This window comes from Bombus bifarius, unplaced genomic scaffold (assembly GCF_011952205.1).
Source record: "Bombus bifarius isolate JDL3187 unplaced genomic scaffold, Bbif_JDL3187 scf7180000010038_frag, whole genome shotgun sequence".
Lineage (NCBI taxonomy): Eukaryota > Metazoa > Arthropoda > Insecta > Hymenoptera > Apidae > Bombus > Bombus bifarius.
In genome coordinates, this window is record NW_022885483.1 from 8314 (window position 1) to 16726 (window position 8413).

Here is an 8413-nt window from a genome sequence, read left to right on the forward strand (position 1 = left end):
AACGCAGACGCATTATCTAGGAACCCTCCAGAAGTTTGTTTACCAATCAGAAAGAGAGAGGAAGTCTCACCGATTCGCTATCCTGTCCCAAAAAGATTCGAAATAGACACGTCAACGGAAGACTCTCCCGTATTCGAAGCCAAACCACGCGTCTTGCCTCAACCCAGTGATTCCAAAAACCAAGGAAAGGGTTTTACCCGAAAACATTTTACAATAGAAGAAACCCCCATAAAATATTTAGACCAAGCACTAACAGAAATCAATGTAAGTACAGACAGAGAAATAACCAATCGAGAAAAGGAAGACACGGACACGACAAGCGAAAAAGAAACCTCCACTGTAGTTCCAGAACTAATTCAACAACAAGAAAAGGACACGAGACCTACGATAATTGCGGAACTAAAAATTTCGGAAACCCGAGACTCAATTGCAAGAGTAAGTGACCATAAAGTAGTATTTATAGATATACACGGCAAACCGATAGATAAAGGAGCCTTAGAAATGAAAGAAACGGGAAAATTGCCTCGTTATGAAGATTTAATGTTAGAAAAAGCAAGATTGAATTACGATTCCGGAAAATACATTGTATCCCTACCGATAAAGGAAAATAGAAATATTCCAATAACACCAGACAATTTATTAAACTCGCTAAGATCTCTAATAGACGTAGTAAATGAAAAACAGTTAACTTCGTTTAGCATTAGCAAAGGAAACTTGGAGGAAATACCCTGGCGATATACAATCAGAAAATTAAAGGGAATATTTATGGAAAAAACCTTATCCATCACCATTTGCACTGGAGAAGTAATTACTCCACCTGTGGAAGCGCGGAACAACATAATACGAGAAAAACATGAATGAAGCGTAGCAGGACACAAAGGAATTACCAAAACTTATCAAAGAATACGACAACACTACTATTGGGAAAATATGAAAAAGGAAATTCAAGATTACGTAAGAACATGTAAGGAATGTCAATTAAAGAAACTCACAAGAATAAAAGCAAAACAACCAATGGTACTTACAGACACACCAGGTAAAGCATTCGATAAAATTAGTATGGATATTGTAGGACCATTACCAAAAACTCAAAAGGGAAATGAATATATATTAACCATCCAAGATTTATTAACAAAATACTCAATTGGGATTCCACTAGGAGGAATCTCTTCAGCCGAGATAGCGGACGCTTTTGTAAAGCGATTTATTTGTCGTTTCGGATCACCGAGAGTTATTCTCACTGATCAAGGAACGAACTTTACATCCTCACTAATGAAGAAAGTAGCAAAGAGATTCCGCATCAAACAATACACCACGACGGCATATCATCCACAAAGTAACGGTTCAATCGAAAGATCTCACCACGTACTGATTGAATATCTCAAATTATACATTGAAAATTCCAGAAATTGGGACGAATGGGTAGAATTAGCTATGTTTTCTTATAATACCTCTGTACACGAAGGAACGAAATTCTCCCCGCACGAATTAGTTTTTGGACATTTAGCCAGAGAACCTACTGGTGAAGTAATAATCGAAGAGAACATGGAACCAACATACGCAGAATATCTCGAAGACCTGTTCGATAAAATTAACACCGTACAACGAATGGCAAGAGAAAATTTAATAAAATCCAAACTAAGATGAAAAGAATATTACGACCGACGAATCAACCCCCAGGATTTTAAAGTAGGAGATTCGATATATTTACTAAAAGAACCCAGTAAAGGAAAATTCTCCGATCAATATACTGGACCATATAAAGTGCTAGAAATCCTGCAGAACCAAAACGTCAAGATTGAAGTAAAAGGGATTCCGCGAACAGTGCACTTAAACAAGCTAAAACTAGCGCATAATCGAAATAAACAATGAATAAAGTGATTTCAGTGGGCAACGTAGTGCAGTAGTGTATGTTGGAGTGCTGTTCGTCGAATAATACAGATATCGAACACCTAAAAGGAAAAAGGGAAAATTATTATATGTGTTTCAATTATTGCTTAAATATAAAACGTGTTAACTCAATGAACAATTAACTAGTGAAAGTGAAAGTTACCTTGTGAACAAGTGATCAACATACAAGAAAGTGTACGTGCAAGTATAGGTTATGGATCGTTGTTCGTGGAACATAATGTATGACAGCTACCTAAAATAAATGAATAAATTAGTCTCAATTGTCTCAGTGCAAAATACGAGGTTACTAAGTGTTATAACTATATTGTGGATAAATCAAAAGGAAGTGTGACACTGTTCGTCGAATAATACAGATATCGAAAACCTAAAAACGAAAAAAAAAAGGAAAATTATCGTGTGTACTCCAATTATTGTTTGAATATACAACGTGTTGATTCAATAAAATTAAAAGAGTGAAAGTGAAAGTTACCTTGTGAACAAGTAATCGTCATACGAGAAGGTTTACGTGCAAAATAGGTTATGGATCTCTGTTTGCGAAACACCATGTACAACAGCCAGCTGAAAAATAAATGAACCAATTAACTTCAATTGCCTTAATGCAAAATACAACAGTACTAAATGTTATAAAAATACTGTGGAAGCATTGCACTGTTCATCGAACAACACAGATGGCGGAAACCTGAAAAGAAAAGAAGTTTATTACAAGTGCTCCAATTACTGTTTCAATGTGAAACGAGCTAGTTCAACGAATAACTAAAACAGTGAAAGTGCAACTTACCTCGTGAACAATTAATCACCATACAAGGAAGCGTACATGCATGAATTTCGCAGACTAACAAGAAGAAATAAAATAGTTGATAAAGTATAGAAAGCGGTTAGAAAATAATCAAGATAGATTAATTGAGAGTTAGTAATAAATGTAACCGGAGTAAAGGGATATTTGGTTATGTATTAATCTACGTAGTATTGTGATGTTAATTTGTAATGCACAATAGTGGTCGCACATACAATGCATTATATGTATATATTAAATTAAATAAATTAAACACCACCTTTATGACCACAGATATAAGACGATTGAAGGCAGCCGTAGTAGAAGGCAGCCGTAGTAAGTATCCAAGGCATATCAAAGAATCGGATGATGTTGCGGGAACGATCCAGGTAAGTGATGCAGCAACGAAAGAGTAGAATCTGAAGAATTACAGACAGTGTTAATCTAACAAGTAGATTTTAATCACTAATAAAGAAACCAATTCATATCATACACAAAATAATAGCAAATAGCAAGTACATGCAATAATAAATTAATAGGGAAAATAAGAAAGGTTAATAAACACAGGAATAGGTTAGAAATTAATCAAGATAGACTAACTAAATATTAACAACATGACTGAACTCGGTGCAAAAGAATAAAGTTACGCTACACAAAATATCTGGTAACACAATACACAAAAACATTAACTAAATTAAACAAGACTTATATAAATGCAAGTCACGTATAATCAAAACAATGACTATCGAAATTCGATAACAATACAATCCATGCTATCACATTAAGGTAGCACACGGTATTGACACACACAATATCATGAAACACAAAACAATATTACAAAAACATTACTAAGTAAAATTATAGTGATTAACAATTAATTAACTATTTCAACGACACGCTACTGTTGACATTAAACCAACGCCATACCAAAGATACACGCGAGCGGCCATGTTGAAAAATTCGTCGCGCTCACATCCAAATAATAGCCAATAGAATGTAATACAGCATCATAATAGTAATGTTAGGTACTAATAAAAAAAAAACAACAACAACAAAAAAAAGGGGAGAGAGTTAAGGAAAATACATATAATAAATAACAACTAACATAATCATAACATATTATATATATGTCGGGTTTACATTAGAATTAGGGTCAGGGGCGTGAAACGAATCCTCGCCTGGGCTACACGCCGTCGCCATGCAATGGAGAAGACATTGTCTAGTGCAAACACGACTACTATAGAACCGGACAAGTAACCGCGGTAGTTTGGTGCTCGAGAAACCAATGACAATGATCCCAGGTTCAACAACGAATCCGCGGTCGACGGGATGATAGATGAACGTACTCACAAAATCTAAGTCGGACGCGTAATATTCACTGGTCGTAAACAGTTACTCCTTTCATCAATGAGATCGCGAGAAAGAATGTCTTTCCCGTCCCGATCATGCCACAGAGGAAAACTATAATGGGGTGTGTCTAAGGACACGAGATCATCGGATTCGTCGAGAAAAGCCTTCGTTCAGAAAGTAAGGGAAATTGGCGTTGCTAATTGGTCAATCTCCATATCGGTGGTTAGAAAAAGATGCTAGCCGCCCTCGAGGGAAAGTTGCTAGTGGAAGACGCCGCTCGTTGAAAAATATGTCTCCCCTATCTTCCCGTAGTTGGGACAAAGACTGTTTGTCTGTTTGAAGGACTTTAGTTAACTAAACCTTAAGATTTATAACGGGCCCTCGAGCTAGCCGAACATGTACTGCGGAGACGCATCGACATCTGGCAATCATCTTACTCGAAGAATAGGGTCTGCGTGTGGCGAGCCACAGGACAGAAACCGTTGGAATGTTTACTATCGCGTGTCGCCACGAATATTTCTTTTAAGGAGAGCTATAGAATTACTCCATACCTTTGTTAGACAAAGCGTTCATCCCGTGACCGCGGCTACGTTCGGCGACTGACTGTCGCCTCGAGCCCAAGCTCATTATCACGACTCTCGAACAATTACAATCGGGTTGAATAACTACAATTGTTCAATTACAGCTATAGTAGACTCTAGGTTACAATGTTGCGGGATTATCCAAAATTCCAAAGGCTCCGGTGTTCTTTCATCTCCGACATATATTATATTATATACAGAGATACAGTATTCATACAAGGAACAGGTCCGAATGAAACATATATATATAAAAAAAAAGAAAAAAAAATATATAATATATATATATTAACTATTTTTGTATGTGTGTATAGAACTGATGGCGAATTCATCAACCATTCTCTGAACGACGGATGGAAGAACATGTAGATGTTGTCCAGACGTTTCACGAGGAATCCAGAGAGCATTTTGAATCTCTGCAGAAAATCCTTCCATGCATGTTCGTTTACAAAAATCTGACAGACATCGAAAGAATTTTTTTTTTATTCCAAGGAATAGCAATCCGTACCATAGAACTGTAAAGCACCTGTACGCCACTCACGAAACCAAATACTTTCGCTATCCACCTGTAAACAAATGACATTTATAACTGTGCATATAACTTTCACCTAATGTTTAACAATATATACATACACGCATGTTGTAAAGTAGGCGATATCTATTGATAATCTAAGTGACTCGTAAAATAAGTCGTCATATTTACCATTGCACGCACATATATATATATATATATATATTCAAAGACAAGCTATAATTGTAATAAAAAAAAAAAATAATAATAAAAAAAAAAAAACAACACACAAAAAAAACATATAAACTTTTTTTTTATATATTAATAATAATAATAAAAGGTTATTCTTATTTCTAATAAACCCGAGAGTAAGACACGATTTAATAAATTGTTGATAGGAAGATGAACTGCCTAGTCATCGTACTCACCCTCATCAAAATAACACACGGCCTGGTAGGATATGACTGCAATGGCAACCACCTCAATGTTACCACTATCTCTCTAAACTCCATCGGGGACTGCAGCATACAGCCTACATTGACTGAAACCCAAGATATTTATATACAATTACTTCAACTCTCAGAATTTGAATTTACCAACGTAAGGCAATGCAAGGTGCAAATAACTCGAATTGTATATTACTGTGGCATGCACTCTCACACGTCGGCAGTGCATAACGGATTCGCCGAATACCTCCATGAAACAACCGCCCAACAATGCGCAAGGATGCACCAAGACGGCACGTTTTCACTCGGACCACAAAACCTTATAGTTGGCCTAAAGGATAATGCAACAGAAACAAGGTCGCTTGTCCTAGCCGGCAAGCTAACAGACGACGGCAGCTGCCAGGGAACACAGTATGTAGACCCATACGGGAGCTGGGAAAAGGTCGTCGTACAAGCAACAGTGAGGATAAGTTTAAAATCAGCAGTCGTGCCAGTACGGATCGAGGCGAACAAAATTCTACTGAAATCAGGAACGGTATGTACCTTTAGCGAAGGAAACTGTCTAGACGCTGAAGACGGATACACTTATTGGCAACCACAACCACCCTCACCATGCAAATTTGATCAGTACGATGTGCTATATGAAGGAATTGCTACAAAGATCCAAGAAATAAAAACCAACAGAGAATCAGCACAACCAGTTTACGCACTAACAACGCAGGAAGTAACATTTGCACTGACTAAAACCGGAGAACAGCCACTGTGTGGATATACCCTACTATCCACCGAACATCCCAAATTGTTCCTGTTAGAAACAACAAGAGGAAATACGTTCATCTCCAAAAGAAAGACAGCAGTCGAAAAATTGGACATATTCGCATACGTCAACTCAAAATTCATTTACGTAGAGAAACATATTAAAGGACAAATGACAACATTGTACCATGATATATTGACACAAAGATGTACCACGCAGAAGAAACTAATAGAGAATGCTTTAAGCTTAGCAATCTTACTGCCCGATGAATTTGCATATACCATAACCAAAACCCCAGGACACATGGCCCTGATCGCAGGAGAAGCAGTCCACATAGTCAAATGCATTCCGGTACAAGTAAAGGTACGACATACAACAGAATGTTACTCGGAGCTACCCGTTTGGCAAGGGAATCGCACCGCATTTTTAACGCCAAAAACACACATTCTAACGCAACACGGAAACCACAGAGAATGTAGCGCGGTATTACCTACACTATACAATATCGACGGACTCTGGCACAAATTCGTACCAAAACCCATGGAAACAATTGCACCACAGGAACTCCGCCCGGATGTACGTCAAACGTGGCAATATTCAGCACCATCGTCGTTGGCCACGAGCGGAATATACACCCAAAAGGACCTTGATGCACTTCGGGACCACGTCATGTTCCCGGCAGAAAAATCTGCAGTTTTGAACACATTGGCCAGAGGAGCAACAGGAAAAACAATCGTCCCTGGAACAGTAAACATTCTGGGAATGATGGACGAAAACACATTAACGACAATAGCAAAAAATACCATATCAAGCTTATGGATTGGTTTCATGGAATTTGGAACCGTCAGTGCAGCAATATTTGGAATACTTGTAATATTTAAACTAATCAAGACGATAATAGATATAGCCATACATGGATACCAGTTACGTGAAACTTACGGATGTGGAATCGCCCTATTAGGAGCAATATGCGGCTCAGTTACCCACCTGCTACTATACCTCAAAAGAAAACGAAATATCGATGATCAAACAGCACAACCTCAAGGGAGGCCGGCATTCGTGCGATTGCCTTGGAGAGTGACACCTCGAGCATTTTCGTCAATCGTATTTTGCGCCTAAGATTATTTTTACGCTTAGTAAAGAGTTATCTCGTTGGCCGTGGATTCGTTTGAACCCAACAAACACATTGTTAATAGTGTACATTAAATTCATTATTCGTAAATCATATTATTCATTAATCTTACTATTCGTTAAGCTTATTATTCATTAGACTTATTATCTGTTAAACTTAATTATTCGTATAATTTATTATTTATTAACTTCATTGTTCATCAAATTTATTATTCATTAGACTTAATTATTTGTTAAGCTTTGTGATAGTCTTGTATATACGCGTACATATTGTCACGTCCCACGCTCCGCACGCGCCGTAACGAGAACAAGAGAACTATCCCATGCAAAACGCGCGAATAAAGATTTGAATGCACAAACGAACACACGGCGCTACGAAACTAAAGGAAGGATTAACAAGGCGAGGGCAACTAATAAATCCAATCAGTATAAAAAGAAATAATAAATGAAACCAGCCAACGGATTGAACGAGTTACGAACCAAACAAATAAACCGGGAAATAAGAATAACTACAAAAGGGGAAATAATTGAAACACCAGATATACATGTATATATAAATATATTTTAATCAATCAACTTGGAGAGTTACATATAAATATAAACATATATGCTAGACATGTAATGAACTACTAAATACTAGAGTTAATGCTTATAATACTATGCAACAAATACAATATTATCAATTTGTTACGACCGTTCGCGGAGAGACGCGGTCGCGAGGAAAACGCGTCAGCGAGAGGCGTAAATTCTCGCTACGATTCGGTGAATCGACGCCGCGAAGTAGTCGTTCCCCTGTTTCGATTAAGATAACAGAGGTGGTTAAATGAATATGACACAGTAGTAAGTTATATTTCACCGTTTATTCCAACAACTTATAACGAAGACAGTTACGCTGATGCGTATGTACGAGATGAGCGAGTGACTGATCTGCGGGTGTGTATACCCGGTGGAAGGATG

At 37.5% G+C, this 8413-nt stretch overlaps 1 long non-coding RNA gene across 1 annotated transcript; it reads right to left on the minus strand.

The window, feature by feature from the left end:
• Nucleotides 1-5097: 5097 nt before the first annotated feature.
• Nucleotides 5098-5338, minus strand: LOC117216020. The gene is made up of 2 exons (XR_004489277.1): nt 5245-5338; nt 5098-5177 (listed from the first exon to the last, which is right to left on the minus strand). It is a non-coding gene; the product is annotated as an uncharacterized LOC117216020 (long non-coding RNA).
• Between the last annotated feature and the right edge of the window lie 3075 nt (nt 5339-8413).